The sequence below is a fragment of the Castor canadensis genome, chromosome 10, assembly GCF_047511655.1.
Source record: "Castor canadensis chromosome 10, mCasCan1.hap1v2, whole genome shotgun sequence".
In the NCBI taxonomy this organism is placed as follows: domain Eukaryota; kingdom Metazoa; phylum Chordata; class Mammalia; order Rodentia; family Castoridae; genus Castor; species Castor canadensis.
The window spans coordinates 21,236,800-21,255,206 of NC_133395.1; the positions used below are offsets into that span (position 1 = coordinate 21,236,800).

Sequence of the window (18,407 nt, forward strand, 5' to 3'; positions counted from 1 at the left end):
CTGGTGGCAGACCTTGGCATTATCCACGCTTCTGGTTTTACAGGCATGGAGAATGCAAGTGTTGCAGGGACTTGGTGGCTTCCATTCAGATGGCAAGAAAAGGTCTGAGTAACCAGGCAGTGTGTGATAGGGTCAGGATTCCTGCAAGCATTTCCTGAAAGAGGAATGCATGAAGCTGTGAGGAAGAAGGTAAAGATGTAAGAGACCTCAGGAATTAGAGATGCCTGGAACATGGAACATTCATTGTGGAAAGCTGAAGGCAGTGAGAAGAACCAGCCAGAGATAGAGGAAATTTGTGCTATAACAAGCGAGGCCATAGGTCAGTGCTGCCCAAGCCTACGATTCATACATGAATTAATTGAGTCTGACCAGTTAATTAAATGCTATACAGGCTGTGGAAGCAGTTGCACACATTGAATATTCAATATACTTTACTGATTTGTGTTTCATTTTCAAAGTCATAATTTGTAAAATTATTCAATTAACTATGAACATGATATTACTTGAGATTGTCTGTGAATCTCAATTTACTGCAGTCATTGAATTATTTATCATTTAAACATGTATTTTAGGAATTTTGACTTATTGGACAAACAAAACAACAATACTTTCTAATGGAATTCATTTTCATCTATTAATCACAAGTTTTCAGTCATAAAACTGCCTACAATACTCACATGATCTTCAGGAAAGCTCTTATGTTTTTCAAATAATTTAAGTCTGAAAGAATTTTGACTTAGTGCCTAGAAAGCAATTTCATTTTTAAAGGAAGTACTGAAGCTCTCCCATCATTTTTGTTCTTGAGAAAGAAAAAAATCCTGAGATAAATATATTACTGCCAAATTTAGGAAAAGTTTCTTTTGAGAGTGGAGGTAAGAAGTACATCCCAAGGTGCTTAACTTCAGAAAGATGATTTATATTGATGATAAATGGCAAGAAAAAACTGCCATAATTACTGTACATTTAATAGATATCAATTGCTAATTGAAGATATGAAGACTTCTATCAAAGTAAACCAAAGTTTTTAATGTCAGAATGTAATGGTGAATACTTACATGCATTTCTCCCTTAGACAAATTTTTTTTCAAAAATTAGGCTATTCTTAATATATTTTAAACTTTATTTAAAATTTCAAAATAGGTCAATATTTCCTTCTGAGACTAAATATATAAAATTCATGCTCACAATTTTGACTAAGAAAATAGCATTTATTTACTTTACTGGACATATGAGACATTTTCTGGTGTGAATACCAGCGTAAATATTTAAATGATTTGTTGATTTATTTTCTTCAAATGAAGACATCAATTTATATTAACTTTTGGCTTAATAATTGGCTAATTACACATACTGTCTCATTTTGTAGAAAGTACTACAATTCCTATTTTACCAGAGTATATTACAATCCAAAAAAATTACATAACTGCCCAAGTCCACATATCTACCAAGAAATAAGACCAATGACCATAGAATGCATAATCAAATTGAGTATAAATGGTGAGACTCTATTTTTTAAAAAAATGAAAGTAACATGGTTGAGACTGTGGCTCAAATGGCAGAACACCAGAATTATAAGCACAAGGCCCTGAGTTCAAACTCAATAACTGTCACAATACAAACAAAACACTGTGACTTCAAAATTCATATTTATCACAGGATAGAAGATGAGCTTTCCATGTGTATAGGAATTTCATTTTCTCAATATTTTTTCCCTACCATAAGGAAAACAGAATGGTGATTCCTAGCTGAACTAAAGAAAGCTAAAGAAGACTTTGGAGGAAAGATGTATTCTGTGTTGACATTTCCTTACACTCTTGGAGATGGTGTGGGAGACATGATGAATGACTGATTTCCCCTGAAATCTGTTCATGAGGAAGGAGCAGGAAGGTCACTAGAGATTCAGACACCTAGAAACATACGTACTCTTGCCAAGAGAGCTGCTGCTGATGGGTAGGAAGACTGACGAGGAACAAACGCTGTTTGTGACTTGGGAAATGTCACTAGACAAAAATGATCATGTAGACAGGAGAGAATTAGTCAGAGAATCCCTGTTTCTAAAGAAGCCAGGAAAACATCCAAGTTTTAAGTTATAAAAATTAATTAATTGGGCCTGATGTTCTAAATTCTGTCTTTAGAATAATATGAAAAATTTTTATTGTAACTATATAATCCTCTAAGATATAAAAGTGAACAGATGTCATGTATGTCCCTAAGTTAACACTTAGAGGCAGAGTAAGCATGTATCTTCTATGTAAGTTTTAAGAGGGTAATGGTGTGGAGGCATGCAGAGAAGAAAAACATAAAATTGTAGCTACTCTAAGTTTTCTTTTCAAGTACTGATAGCATATTTTTTCTTAGTATATTTTCCTTTGATTATCTTCAAACTTAGTAGAAAAAAACTTTAATACACTTCCTAAAGAATAATTCTGTCAAATATAAGATAAAATTCTGGTAAATAGCTTTTGGATAGGAATGAAGTACATACATGCTAAAATGTACTGCTACTATGCAAAAAAAATCAGGTAATTCGAATAGAATCAACAATTTGCTTTTTCTGAACCAGAAATACTGTGATTAAATGGTGATTTTCCTGTTTTGTGCTAGTAATTGAAGATCTGTTTAGTTACAAATTCTAAGAGAAATGTCAATTGTATTAGATTTATACCATCTGATTAATTTTATTACCAAAATAAATTAGTTCAATGGATTTATTTCTTAAAATATTTATTAATGAAACATTCTATAAGCAAATAGTTTTTTTCTTCCCCCTTGGCCCCAAAGGGAGGACTCAAATGTGTCTCCCACTACCACAAATTAGGCAGTTTCCCAAACCTCGGGAAATCTCTCAGAGGTTAGCACATCTTGAGAGGAATGGATAAGCCTTGCCCTAGGAAAACCACCTTTGTTGTCATGGTATCTACCCTGCCAGGTAAGTATCTAAGCAAATCCTTTCTAAAATATTTTTCTACATGAAAGGCCTATGTTTTGAAGCAAATTATTTTCTACACAGTGAAATATAGTCTATCACAGATAACATAAAAATAATTAAGGAGACATAACCAGTAAATGATTCCTTATCTCTTATTTTACTTTTGGTACCAAAATTCCAACACTTCAGTTTCTTTACAAATGCTAAGTTTTATTGGAAAAGCAACATCTTATAGTGTTTGTTTCTCAGAAGTTAATATAAAATTAACAAGAGCATTCTAGATATAACTTGTTTTAGAAAAAATTATAATACAGTTGTTAACCAAGTGATGACAATGACAAAAATGTATGAAGATGTACTTTATTCATTAAATTAATTAAGTTGTTAACCAATTCAATCAGAGAGCAAATATTGAGCCATACGTATTTCAGGTATAGGAAGACAAAATAATAAGGAAAGCACAAAAGTTCATAAGTTTATTGGAATTTATGCAGACTTAGTTTAGTGAAGAACTTCCTGCTACCTTTAGATTTGAAATACTTTCATAAGGCAATGAGGCCTGGAGAGAGAAGAAAAAGCAGGATGGTCCTGTATGTGTCCTGCCTGGTAAGGGTTTCCTCAGAAGAATTTCTTCTAAATCATTTCTGGAGCATGAAAAGAACACAGTACATTTGGGAACGGAAGTTATTAAAAAATGCCATTTTATGGCACCTATCACAGTGAAAGCCAAAAGCTTACTCCCGCTGTGAAATTCTGAATTCACAGAACTCAGGAATTCCCAGAAGGAGAAAATGGTGAGGCACTAATCCATGAATTGGCCAGTTTTGGGATGCTGCTACTCATGGGGTGGTTGTCTTTAAACTTGCAATGTGCTAAAGTAAACAAGAGCTCATTAGTGCTGCAAAGAAAGCACTTAGGAACAGTCACCAATATCAGAAGTTAAAATTCTGCTGGAGTTCATGGAAATCTGAATGAAAAAACTTTAGCAGGAGAGGGACATGACTCATCAGGGAGCTCACATATAGCTAGGAGAGTAGTGTTTCTTTTTGTTATGAGAATGGGAAATATAATGTCTTCCTAAAAAACGTTTTGCATGCATTTTTCTTTCCAGTGCTGGGGTTTGAACTCAAGGCCTACACCTTGCATCACTTGAGCCACTCCACCAGCACTATTTTTGTGATGGGGTTTTTTTGAGATAGCATCCAGCAACCTATTTGCCCAGGCTGACTTCAAACCTTCATTCTCTTAATCTCTGCCTCCTGAGTAGCTAGAATTGTAGGCGTGAGCCACCAGTGCCCAGCTTTGGACACATTTTGAAGGCAAATGTAAATAAAAATAGGTTAACTGAAACAAAATCACTACTTTATTACCATTTTTCTTACAAAATCAACTCAACAGAAAAGCTATGAAGTAGAAAGCAACCAATATAGTTCCCTACATTATCAGCTCTTAAAATAAAAGGGAAAGAAGGGCAACTATCAAAAATAATTCACTTTCCATTCATACACAATTTGAAATGTATAAGAGTTGACTACTGTGCAAAAATAGAGTGCTGAAATAAACACATTGACTTTTTTACAATGACAAAATGTTAAAAATTAATACTTTATTGATTGCATTATACTTGAAAGTGACTATTTCTAGATTTACTTTGTGGAAGTTTGACAGAATTTTGCAAGAAATAGACAGCAGGAGCTGATTAAATAATCCATCTAAGACTTTTCTCAAATCTGCAATTTTAGTGTGATACCTAATTTAATAATTAGCTCTGGATTGATGCATAGAGAATGAATTTAAAAAAAGTAAAGAAAAACTGGCAAAGATTATAGAGAAGCAAAAAATAGTTGATTAAAAACAGTACAAAGGTCTATATGTCTAATAATACATATGGCATATTAATATTTGTATAAAATATGAGGTGTATAAAAATAATATTTCACAATTTATTGATTATCTCCCTTTGCACAAGGAGCTGTTCAACTTTTGAATATATACTTCCAAGATCTAAAATTTATAAAGGAAATTCAACTCAGAATACAGTTAAAAAACAAAAGTTGTTCTGAAAATTGACTTGAAAAATACAAAACTGCTAAATGTTACTGATGAATATGGAGATTATACCAAAGATGGGTAAGAAAAAAGGAAAATAAGGTCACCAAACAAGCAGGGGTGTGAAGAGCACATATTTCACAGAAGGCAAAAGTGAACTTCGACTTTAGCACAGGACAGACATTTTTCCCTGTATAAATTAATTTAAAATCCATGCCCAATATATATATATGTACATACATATAGGTTTTATGGAGTGTGATGTGATATATCAATAAATATTTTCAGCTATCATGGTCAAAAAACATAAAATGAAAATATGTGGACTAATTTTGAAAATATACAACTTTTATTTGTACCACTATTCTTTCTGCCTCTTTGTATTTCTATAAAGCAGTAAGACACATAAAGTAGGTTTCATACATATAAAAATATGACTAATATAATTAGAAATCTCTTCATTTAATTTCAGTGTCAAAACTGTATTTCTGCTTGTCTAAGCAGCGTATAAAATATGTATATTGTAATGGATACATGGAAATAATTCTTGTGTATTACTCAATAATGTTAATAACCTAGCATGATTGAGAACACTTATCTGTAAAACAGAATAAATTAGTACAGATTACTAATAAAGTAGACATTAATTTGTTTTATAAGCCAGAGTTCATTAAAGAAAAGAAAGACACTGACCTTTAAGAGATAAAGGTTTTTATTTTTAATACAAATTAGATCTGACATAGATATAGGTGACTAAGGAAATGAAGTTTCAGAGGGGAAATTAAATTTCAGTGAAGGACACACTAGTTAATATTTTGAAGCATTGGTATGAGCTTGTATGAAAGTCTGAGCAACTGAGTAAATCCAGCTGCTGAAATTGGATGAAAACTTCCAAGGGGAAGTGAACACAGTTTTATTTTTATTGTTGTGCTGGGTGGGGGTACACTGCAGCATTTACAAATTTTCTTAAAATATTCTATCAAATATGTCATGTTGAACTCACCCCCTCTATCAATGTCCTTTATCTCCCTTCTACCATTCCTGGAATACCTTCAACAGGTATCATTTTTCTTTTTATATTCACGTGTACGCAGTATTTGTATCATATTCACCATCCTTCACCATTTTCCCACCTCCTACTTCCTCTCAAGGATACCAACCTCCTCTCCACTCTTGCCACCCAGACAGGCCACATTTTTTAATTCATTCACCAGTAGTTGGGGCATCTTGGCTGTTTCCATAACTTAGTTATAGTGAATAGTGCTACAATAAGCATCGGTGTGCAGGTGCCTTTGTAGTATTCTGACACACATTCCTTTGGGTATATCCTTCTGAGTAGTATTGCTGGATCATATGGCAGGTCTATGTTTAGTTTTCAGAGAAGCCTCAAGTGTTTTACATAGCTCATGTACTTGCTTACATTCCCACCAGCAGTATATGAGGGTTCCTTTTTCCTTGCAGCCTCACCAACATTTGTTTTCATTTGTGTTCTTGGTGATAGTTAGCCTAACAGTAGTAAGGAGGAATCTTAGTGTGGTTTTGATTTGCATTTCCTTTATGGCCAGGGATTTGGGGCATTGATTCTTGTATTTTTTTGGCCACTTGGACTTCTTCCTTTGAAAATGCTCACAAGGAAGGTTTGAGGATGGGTAAGACACCCAAAAAACTAGATAGCATTTGTTGCCCTCAACGCAGAGAAACTAAAGCAGATACTTTAAAGCAACTGAGGCCAATAGGAGAGGGGGACCAGGAACTAGAGAAGAGATTAGTTTGAGATGAATTAACTTAGAAGGTAACACACAAGCACAGGAAATTAATGTGAGTCAACTCCCTGTATAGCTATCCTAATCTCAACTAGCAAAAGCAATTGGTCCTTCCTATTATTGCTCATACTCTCTGTTCAACAAAATTAGAGATAAGGGCAAAATAGTTTCTGCCTGGTAGTGGGGGGTAAGAGGGGTAAGGGAGGAAGTGGCGGGGGCGGTAAAGAAGGGGGTGGGGTAATGGAGGAGAAATGGCCCAAACATTTTGTGTACATATGAATAAAATAAAAATTAAAAAAAAAGAGAATGCTCTTTTCAGTACTTTTCCCCATTTCATCATTGAGTTTTTAGGAGTTTAGTTTTTTGAGCTCCCTTTATATTCTGTTTATTAATCCCTTGACAGATGTATAAAGAGCAAAGATTTTTCCCATTTTGTGGGCAGCCTCTTCAATTTAGGGACCATTTCTTTTATTGTGCAGGAAGTTTTTAATTTTATGTACTATAGTTTACCAATTTTTTCTCTTAGTTGCTGAGCCATTTGAGTTCTACTGAGGAAGTCCTTGCTTATGCCTATTAATTCCAGTGTATTTTTCCTGCACTAGCTTCAAAGTTTCATGTTTTATACTAAGGTCATTAGTCCACTTTGAGATGATATTTTTACAGGGTGAAAGGATCAATCATCAATCTAGTTTCAGTTTTCTGCAGGCAGATATCCAGTTTTCCCAGCAACATTTGTTGAAGTGGCTGTCTTTTCTCCATTGTTGGCATCTTTGTCAACAATGAGGTAGATGTAGCTGTATGGATTCACATCCCACTGGTCTTCACATCTTTTTTGTGCCAATATCGTGCTGCTTTTATTGCTATTACTCTGTAGTGTAGTTTGAAGTTGGGAATTATGATACCTACCGCATTGCTATTTTTGCTCAGTATTGCCTGTCTATTTGTAGTCTTTTGTATTTCCCAATGAACTTAAGAGTTCAATTTTCAATCTCTGTGATGAATGTCATTGGAATTTTCATGGAGATTGCATTGCACATATAGTTTGATTTTGGTAATATAGCCATTTTAGCAATATTGATGCTATTAATCTATGAGCATGGGAGATCAGTCCATCTTCTGTAGTCTTCTTTGAATTATTTTTCCAATGGTTTATAGTATTTCTTGTAGAGGTATTTCACATTTTTTGTTAAATTTATTCTTAGGTATTTTTTAAGGCTATTTTAAATGGAATTATTCTCCTACATTCTTTTTCTGTCTGTTCATGGTTGGTATCTAGAAAGTCTACTGAATTTTGTAAATTGATTTTGTATCCTGTTACTTTGTTGAAGCTGTTTATGCTGTCTAGGAGTTTTTTGGTGGTGTTTTCCTGGTCTTTTAGGTATAAGATCATGTCATCTGTAAATGGGGATACTTAGTCATTTTTCTTTCTAATTTGTCCTCCTTTTGTTTCTTCTTCCTGTCTTATCACTCTGGCTAGGAATTCCAAGACTATGTTGAATAAGAGTGGAGAATGTGGACACCCTTTTCTTATTCTTGACTTCAGTTTTTCATGGTTTCTGTTTTTCCCCATTTATTATGATTATGGCTATAAACTTATCATATATAGCCTTTTTTGTGTTGAGCTATATTCCTTCTCTTCCTAATTTCATCAAAACTTTAATCATGAAGAGATGTGGAATTTGTTGAAGGGGTTTTCTGCATCTATTGAGATGATCATGTTGTTTTTGTCTTTGCTTCTGTAGATATGCTGTATTACATGTAATAATTTGCATATGTTGAACCATCTCTCTATCCCTAGAAAGAAACTGACTTGATCACAGTGTATGATATTTTGATATGTTGTTGAATTCAGTTTTCCAATATTTTATTGAGTTTTGCATCTATGTCCATTAAGGAGATTGGCCCATAATTATCTTTTTGTTGTTGTTGTGTCCTTGTCTGATTTTGGGATGAGTGTAATATTGGCTTCATAGAATGAGTTTGGAACTTGTATGTGAACAGTTGCCAGCCTCTACTACCAACAGAAGAAGCCTGTGAGGTAGAATTGAGCTTTGTGGTCCACTGCTTTTCTGTTGGAAGTCTGTCAGTTTCAACTATCAGTTTGTCCAAGGTGGTTTTTTTGTGGTGTTGTTTTCCCCAGACTCTGGCTGGGTTGCCCTATCCCAACACAGGCTCAGTGTTCCACACTACCCACACCAGACAGAGGTGACATTCCCCCCCCCCATTTTTGGCAACTTGTTTTGTCCAGGAGAGGTGCAATCTGCCCAACATCTGGGCTGGACTGGCTCCCTCCAGAGCAGATGATATGTCATCCTCACCTGGCTAGGTTGCAGTTTCACTTGCAGAATCAGGTCAGCTCCAGGATGGTACAGGCAGGCAGCAGTCCAAGGTTCTGTTTCTGAGAATTATGACAGGTCCAGGATGTCCCAGATGCTTGCAGAACCATTCTGTAATTCTCCGGGTTGCACTTTTGCTCTTCCAAGAGAGTAGAAAAGAAACGATAAATAATAAAAAAACAAAAAGTGGGGGGTTGGAGGAGGGAAACAGTTTCTCAGTAGGCAGGCAGACAGGCAGCTGCCTGGGCTTCTAGGGCTGTTATGTGCACCCTATGTGTTGGAAGATCTTAGTTGGCAAAAGGTGGCTTACCTGATCCTTGCTACCAGGAGGCTGAAATATTATGGAATCTTGAGAAGTTTGGGTTCCATAGTCCATCATCTATCTGCCATTTTTATTCTCTCCTCCACACATCGGTGTCTTGATGACCATGTGAAAATTAAGCTTATTTTTTGAATGAATACTCCAAATATGAATAATGGATTATAAGAGATTTTTGTGTACCTTTTTTTTGAAGACAGTGTTTCATGTTTTGGGTTGTATGTTATATATATACATATATAACCTTACTATATTTATGTAGAGGCTAAGCATGATTAGAAAGGTGTATGTATGTGACAAATTTACAATGAGTGCACTGAGTTTGATGAATTTCACTGTATCAACCTGGTTAAGGTGATACAGATTTACCAGAATCAATTCCGTTGTATGACTCTTGCCTGGAATAGTCCAAAAGAGAAATTTGTGTGATGTTTTGAAGGTAGGAATATAGATATACACAAAATTTTCCTTTATAAATAAGATGAATATAAAAAGACAACAAAATTTCCCATGAATCTAGTTTGCTCTTGTTCTTCTGAACTTTCTGTCCAACACTTTTATTTTTACAAATTCTGCTCTCAACCAGTAGAGCCTGAAAGCTCAAAAGTACGGTGCTACACAAAGGCTACAGCTTAAGAGAAAACACTCTTACAAACAGTGAACAATTATTTAATCAAATGAACAAATCAGAATTATTAACTTCAACAGAGTAAAATAAAAATTCACAGTTTATTTCCATATTCTTAGGTGACTTGGAAAATGGATGGAAACTCAGATGGAAACAAAATACAGTTATAGAAAAATTATTTTGCTGAGCATTTTTGCAGTTTATTACATATAACTCTGTGGCTCTTAGACAAGACCAAATATAATCCAGCAATATATTAAAGTGTCATATCAAATGACAACCATTCTTACAAAAGAGAAAGTCCTACAATCTTAAGCATTAATAGCACAAGAACATGACAAAAGCTTTTTTAGGGATTCTGTGAAGTCATTTGTTAAAGTATAATATCTACTGTTATTACATGACATAGAAAACTTGTTATCTCAATTTGCAATGCAAAATGCAACTTGGAAATTTACACTGTGATAATACTGAAGAAAAAACCCAAACGTGGAAATATGTATAAATGTGATTTTTGTGTAAACCTTGAATATATGAAATTTATGCTCTGTAAAAATATTGAATTTAAAAGCTAATGGAATTTTTTTAATGCTTATATGTGATTCATTTGATTTTTCTTTATAAAAATGATTTGTCTTAGCCTATTCTCAAAGTTTGATAGTCCCATAAAGTGTATAGAATTTGAGAAAAAAATCAGAACATCTTTAGTGAGTATACTGCTATATTTGACAAATTTTCAATATATAAATGAGTTTCCATGGTATTTTGAGCCTTATTGTAACTAATATTTATTTTAATCTTGAATAAAAGTAAGGATGAAATAAACACACGTGGCAATAGCATAATATACAGTTAAAATGATATCTAGTAGAAAACTTCCTGCTTACAATTACTCTCAATATACAGAAATAAAAAGTTACACCATCTTATTCTCCTATTTTTACTATCAATAAAAGTAGTTTGTAGTTATTTAGATACTTATTTTGTTTTAGTTTTATGCTGATGTTTCTTTTTAATAAGAAATATGTGTTTGATTGCCTTTTTTATGGAAAACAGTTGTCTTTAGACTCATATTTGAAAGAGGTCAACCAACTATTTAGTAAATAGCTAACAACTTTTTTTTCTCTAAATTCAAAGCTATTTTATTTGTCACTCTAAGACAGCAAATGTGGGAGATTATTACAAGGAGATAAACTTTCATTTCTCATTCCTTTCAAAACAAAACAAAATGTTACTTGGAGATAACAAGGAATTTAGGAAAATATGAATAGAAAAACTTTAATCACAAAGCACTGGGCAAAACTCATTATGCAAAATATAATGGATGTACATATAATATGGATATTATGCACAAAGCTTCACATGACAGTTTTATGCATCACTCTTTTACTCTTCAGAGTTATCCTAAAGAGATCAGCACTATTATTTAGCCTCTAATTTAGGACATAGTGAAACAGAGACACAGAAAGTTTAATTCTTGTTTGCATGGTCATATTACTGTAAAACAGATTAAATCTGAACCAACTCAATTCCCAATCAGTGCCTTTTAAACCAATTTTACTTTTCTCTGATACTGGTCCAGTATAAAGTTATTTTAGTTTAATTACATGCACTTTGTTTCATACCTGTACATTATAGTCTAAAATAATCTTTTGTGTTGATACAAATAGACTGGAGCATTGAATATTTCAGTAGCTATATTTACAAACAAACTTATTCCATGATATTTAGACAAGTGAAAAAGACTTTTATTGTATTTACTGAACTTGCAAATTTGCCAATAACATTATGTCTTGTAAATTTAAGATCCAATGTGCTACTGAGATCTTGGAGTATATGAAGGAATCCTGTAACAATGCAGTTTCCAGGCTCACCAGAAGTCATCTTTCCAGTGCATTCTGATAACATTACATATAATAACTCCTGCTGGTTCTGTGGCAATAGTGCTGAAATGTCCCTCAAGCTTTCATTGTACTGTGAACCAAATGGGGGCAATTGTGCTTTGCAGTGAGTAATGAATCTCTAGAGTATGGCAGTAAGAGTGAGTTTCCAAAACTTGAGCTGTGCCCTCATTGATGGAATATACAGTCAAATATACAGTCATCATTTCTGTGTTTAGGGACTAGTGCAATCTATCTTAATAACCATGTTTTCCAGACATAGTTCTCAACTGAACAAAGATTAAATGAAATGGAAAGGTGAAATTCATGTTTTTTTCTCATTTAATCAAATTTGCTCAGAGAAAAACATCTAGATAATTTTACAAGAATGGTATTTATTATTGATTTGTAGCTTTTATTTCTTTTGACTCACATATAAACACGCTCAAAATATATTATTAATTTACTGTTTTTCACAATTTTAGCACCAAAAATAAAGCAGATAAAAGATTGCTATAAACTTCACTAAATTATTAAACTACACATCTGAAATAGGTAAGTGGCACATATGAATCTTGTGAAATGGAATCTGAAGTACAAAGGAAAGGTTTTGCCAATCATAAATAATACTGGAAGTCATGAATAAGAAATACCTCTAATATTAACTACTATTAGTTCTAGCGAATCTGATATGTGAAATAGGCCATGTATTTATTCATTTACCTGAAAAATGAGAAAGAAACTCTATGGAGATAATACTAAGTCCAAAATAGGGACATTGGAAAACTTATTCCAACTAATAGGTGAACACAATGAGCCAACAAAATCTTTGTTCAAGTACTGCATAACATGATGCATACATATGAACAATTTGAATTCAAATTCTCAAATATTATGGCAAAACATGAGTTTTCACTTTTGATATATTAGCATAATCTTACACCATTGAAAAATCACTTTAACATTTAACCCAAAATAGGGTGACATTTTCCAATAGCTTCTTGAAGAAATTTTAATAGGGGAATTCATATTTCTTTTAAGTTCTGTGTAGCAGCATATTATAATATGACAGCCTGAAATGGCAATTTACCAAACCTAAAAACTGTCAAGTAGAGGTAAATTTACAGCATCAAAGTCTGAAAAGCCATTGTTAGAAGTTTTTTGACTGCAGGGTTTGAACTCAGGGCTTTGCTTTTCCTAGGCAGATGCTCTACCATTTGAGCTACAATCCCACACTTTTTGCTCTGGTATTTTGAAGATAGGGTTTCACTTTCACCTGGTAGGTCTGGACCATGATCCTATTAATGTACTTTTTCTGCCTTAGCTCATATAAGAGGTTCTTGCCACCATTTCCAGGTTTTCTCTTCTGTTGAGATGAGGTCTAGCAAAATTTTTGACTGACTGGTCTGGAACCATGGTTCGCTTGATCTTATCATCTCAAATAGCTAGAATTACAGGCTATTGAACCAATGGAATCTGGCTTAGAGTTTCATTTTTGTCATTTATAGTTTGAGAAAATACAATTATAGTATATGCATTTGTTTTAAAGAATGAACTTCTATTTTTGAAGTTATATGAAAATGCATGTGTCAATAAATAAGAAAAACATAGACTAAGTTTTCCAAGAAATAATATACTTCTTAGGTAGAGAATGATTTTATATACCATTTAGTAACATAAATGTATGAACTCCTAGTCATGTAAAAATAATACATGATAATCCCATCTTATATTTGGAAAAAAACAAGGATGTTGTGTTGCACAACTTTGAGCTCAGTCTTGTATAATACAGTCTAGGTGACTACCAGACCCTGAAATAATTCACTACACTGACTTCAGGGTCAGGTCAGCCATATGCTACAGAGTGCATCTTGAAATGAAACATGGTTAACTCTACTTTGAGCTACGATACTTTATTTGAAAGTATTATAAAATGACGTGCACTAATATGGAGGTTTAGGTTTCCTAATGAGAAATATTATAATTAGATCTCACATTGAAACAAATAATATGTACTAGAAAAAAGATATATAATTATTAGTGCTCAGTACATTTTAAGTAGAAATGTATTTTCTAAAATTTTAGCATACATTGAAGAGTGATTAAATGACTAAAGTATTTTAGAAGCTTTTATAAAATTAATTTGTTCTCTATAAAAACAGGTATCATTTTATTTTCTTTTTTTTTGACTCATAGAATGCATGTTTATTTTTACATATACATTTGAGTAACTATTGTGTTCACCTAGTTAAAAAATAAAAACATATAAAAAGAGACACAGTGAAATGTCTGCCTTCTACCCCTTATGTTCACAAATCCCCATATGCCTGGTTCAGTACAGTTCATGTCCTAGCATAATAATGAGTCTTCATTTTAGAGTTGGGCGTTGGGATCAGGAATTGTACAAGCATGTTACTTAGATTCCTGTTCCTTCATCACCTGGAAAACCAATCTAATTCAGTGGCACGTGTTGTGTCATTGTCTGTGTGACTCCTGGAGAAATTTGAAGTATAATTTCTAGATATGTGCATGTATTGTGAGGTCTTTCTTTGTGTTAACTTTTCACAAATGAATTTACTGAAGCTATTTTTTAACTTTTGAGGCAATCGTAAATGCATAGAACTCTCATACGTACTGTAACGTGGGACACTCATGTTAACACACACTAAAGCAGATACCTTAAAAGCAACTGAGGCCAATAGGAAAAGGGGAACAGGTACTAGAGAAAAGGTTAGATCAGAAAGAATTAACCTAGAAGGTAACACACACACACAGGAAATCAATGTGTGTCAATGCCCTGTATAGCTATCCTTATCTCAACCAGCAAAAACCCTTGTTCCTTCCTATTATTGCTTATACTCTCTCTACAACAAAATTAGAAATAAGGGCAAAATAGTTTCTGCTGGGTATTGAGGGGGTGTGGGGGAGAGGGAGGGGGCGGAGTGGGTGGTAAGGGAGGGGGTGGGGGCAGGGGGGAGAAATGACCCAAGCCTTGTATGCACATATGAATAATAAAAGAAAAAGAAAAAAAAAAGAACAAACAGCAAAAAATGTTGGAAACGATGCAGGGAGAATGGACCCTTATACACTTTTTGGCAAGTTAGGAATAAACGTGTAACGATAGTAGAATTTAGAAACAGTGGCTGGACTATTATTGAAGGAATAACAATATGAACATCTATTACTTGCAAATATTTATAAGGAACAATAGGGGAAATGGAATAATGAAAAATTGGTAAACTAAATAATCTGCCAAACCTTTTATTTTCTTTTTAATTTCATTTGGTGTTATGTCAGTTTTAAAATCTACTTTTTTCTGTTCATTAAATATATTTTCTCATGCAATAAACAAAATTAAATCTGAAACAGAAAATTTATGTATGTGATACAATGTTTTTATGATATCAAAATTCAAATTCATTTCTTCCTCATCAAATTATTTTCTAGTATACTTAATTTACTATTTATCATCATTATTTCACAACTCTCCATAATTAGAAATTTTAAGTCGAAAATGTCTTTAGACTCTAATTTGATTAATATTATTAAATTTTCACACTTGAGCAAACTAAGAAATGTATTTAATCACTCTGTACACAGATAATTAAATTCTAAATTGAAGAATTTACCAGATCATTTAGAAATACCTCAAAGATTAAAATGATGAAAACTATTTGTAAAATGTCCAATTGCAAATTAGTAGAATGGAAAATTTTCCTGTTGTACTTAATATCGTTCTTCCCTGATCTAATAAGTCCTTAAGTATTTTCATTTGTTTTTTCTTTTTTTGTTTGTTTGTTTTTTTAAAATTTTGCTTATCTCTCCTCCTCCCATTCCTGGAAATGGTTTTCAATAGTTATCAGTTTTCAATTTACATACATATGTACAAGGTATTTGGACTACATTCATCCTCCCATGCCCTTTCCATACCTCCATTCCCTCCCATTGATACCAGTGCCCCAGACAGGACCTGTTCTGCCCTCCTGTTCTTTGATTTTGTAAAAGTAAAAAAATGACATTTTTGTTCTTTTAAGATAGCTATACAGGGAGTTTTCTTGTGACATATTTTTCTTCTATTTCTGTGATCCATCAGTAATCACTTCCTCTAGAGTCTGTTAAGCACCCATTTCTTCAAGAGCAATGACTATGTCTTCTCATGTTTTACTATCCTCTGGGATTGCAGGAGATGCTACATAAATATTTGTGAAATATTCTTTTCATCAGCAATTCTGTATTCTTATATTTGTATGACATTGAAGATAAGACAAAGATTTTATTCTTTCTCCTCTGCTCTTTTGTTTCAGTTTTTTATTGTTATGCTGTTGGTGAGCATTGTGACATTTACAAAATTCTTAACACTATATCAAATATTATCATACTTGAATTCACCCTCCCACACACATTATTCTCCTTTATCTTCCTTCCCCTCATTCCTGGAACAGTTTCAATAGTTATCATTTTTCCATTTAAATACATGTGTATACAGTATTTGTACCATATTCACTCTCCCACATCCTTTCCCTACCTCCTCACTCCTCCCACCAGTACTAACTCCCCAGGCAGTACATGTTCTGCCCTCCTGTTCTCCAATTTTGTAGAAGAAAAAAAGAAGAAGAAAAAAACCTGATATTTTTGTTTGTTTAAGATACCTACACAATGAATTTCTTTTTGGCACATCCTTGTATATATGTATTGTAGCCTCATTTGGTTCATTTCCTCTATTTTTCTTCTTTCTACCTTACTCTCTTTCTTATTATGGTGGTTTAAACCACTTTAAAGATTCTATGTTCATTCTTGTACAAAAGCATATCAACCATATTCATCTTCTTAATTTCCTTCTTTTACCATCCCCTTCTCATATATGACCTCCCCTTTGTGTGACCTCTTTTTCATAATTGCTGTGTTTGTTTTAGGTCTGTATTCTACATTTGAGAGAAAACATGAAGCTTCTGGCCTTCTGAACCTGGCTAACTCTATTTAAGATGATATTCTCCAGTTCCATCCATTTACCTACAAATGACAAAATTTCATTCTTCTTTATAGCTTTAGAAAATGCAGAGAACTGCAGAACATGTCCTGCATGCTCCTCCTTTTTTTAATAGATATTGGACATTTTGCCCTCTCACTTTTTCTTTCTGAAGAACTTTAACAATATTTCTGTTACTGACCTGCTGATAATGAATGCCACCTTCAGTTTCTACTAAGAAGTTACTTGCTTTTATTTCATTTTGGAAAGATAAATCATTAGGAATAGAATTCTAACTTCATTCTTTTTCCATAAGTTTTTAAATATTTCACTTCACTCATCTTTCTTGAATATAGTATAATTCTTAACCTCTACAGTGAAACTATTTGCTTCTTTTCCCAAGTTTTTCTGTTTGAATTTGGTTTTCTGCAATTTTAATGTACTTGGTATGAATTACTATTAGCAATAGTATTAGTATTATTTATTATTACTATTAATAGAAAATTGTGGGGTTTTTTACCTTTCTGGGTTTGTGGTTTTGCATTCATCATGAATTTCAAAAATATCTCAGCCATTGTCACCTCATATATTTCTTCTTACCCATTTCTCTTTTTGTCTTCTTTTGGTATTCCAATTATCAGTTTATTAGACCTTTCCCATTGTGTCAAATCCACTAATGTACAGTGAAACTGTTACACATTGTCCATCTCTTCTTGAATAGTGTTTAATTTGCTTGTTTGAGCCCTTAATGTACTAATGAACATTATTTTAAATTTCCTCTCTGCTTTGTGCATTGCTTGGTAGTTATTCAGTCCTGTTTTTTTTTTTTTTTTTTGAGTTTTAGCATTCTGTATGCTTTATACTTTGTTGATAACTGGACATAGTGCAATAATTATAGGAAACTAAGGAAATTTCCTTAGTTTGGCTATGTTTAATCTTTGTTGTAATGGGAATTATTTGTGGCTTCAAGTCCTTCTAGTGTCCTCATTTTTTTTTCTCCCTGAATAGTCTGTGTCTTGCGATTCTTTCAACTGTCACCCACAGTTACTATAATGGCTGCTAATACAGAAGTATGATATGCAAGAAGATGCCAACCACAACTTTCTCTTATTCCTTTAGTGAATGATTTATACTATTTTCAACTTTAATTTCTCTCCTAACACAGCATTGAAAGAATCAAATAGGAGTTTTTAAGTGCAACCTTCCATTCCATATTTGTAGATACATATTTATAGAAATGAAAATTAGCTGGAGAGTTCTTACTTGTTAGGTCCTTTATTGTTGCATAAATAGTGATCTTGGAATCAAGATAAAAAAGTAAATTATAATTTTTAAGAATGAATAATAGAGTCTATGATAACACAAAATCATTATGTATAGCATTTTGATAATATAACTTAACTGGCAACTAAAGTATTATCACAGTTATCTACAAGAATTTATAATTAATAAAATGCTCATTCTTCCTGGTTGACACATTTTAGATATGGATACTCATTGTCCCAGATCAAGAAGTGAGAGTTAGATATTGGTGTTC

General features: G+C 33.1%; 1 non-coding gene across 1 annotated transcript; it reads right to left on the reverse strand.

Moving 5' to 3' along the window:
* Positions 1-2,779: 2,779 nt before the first annotated feature.
* On the reverse strand, positions 2,780-2,937 carry LOC141413054 (U1 spliceosomal RNA). The gene has a single exon (XR_012437889.1). It is a non-coding gene; the product is annotated as a U1 spliceosomal RNA (small nuclear RNA).
* Positions 2,938-18,407: the final 15,470 nt, after the last annotated feature.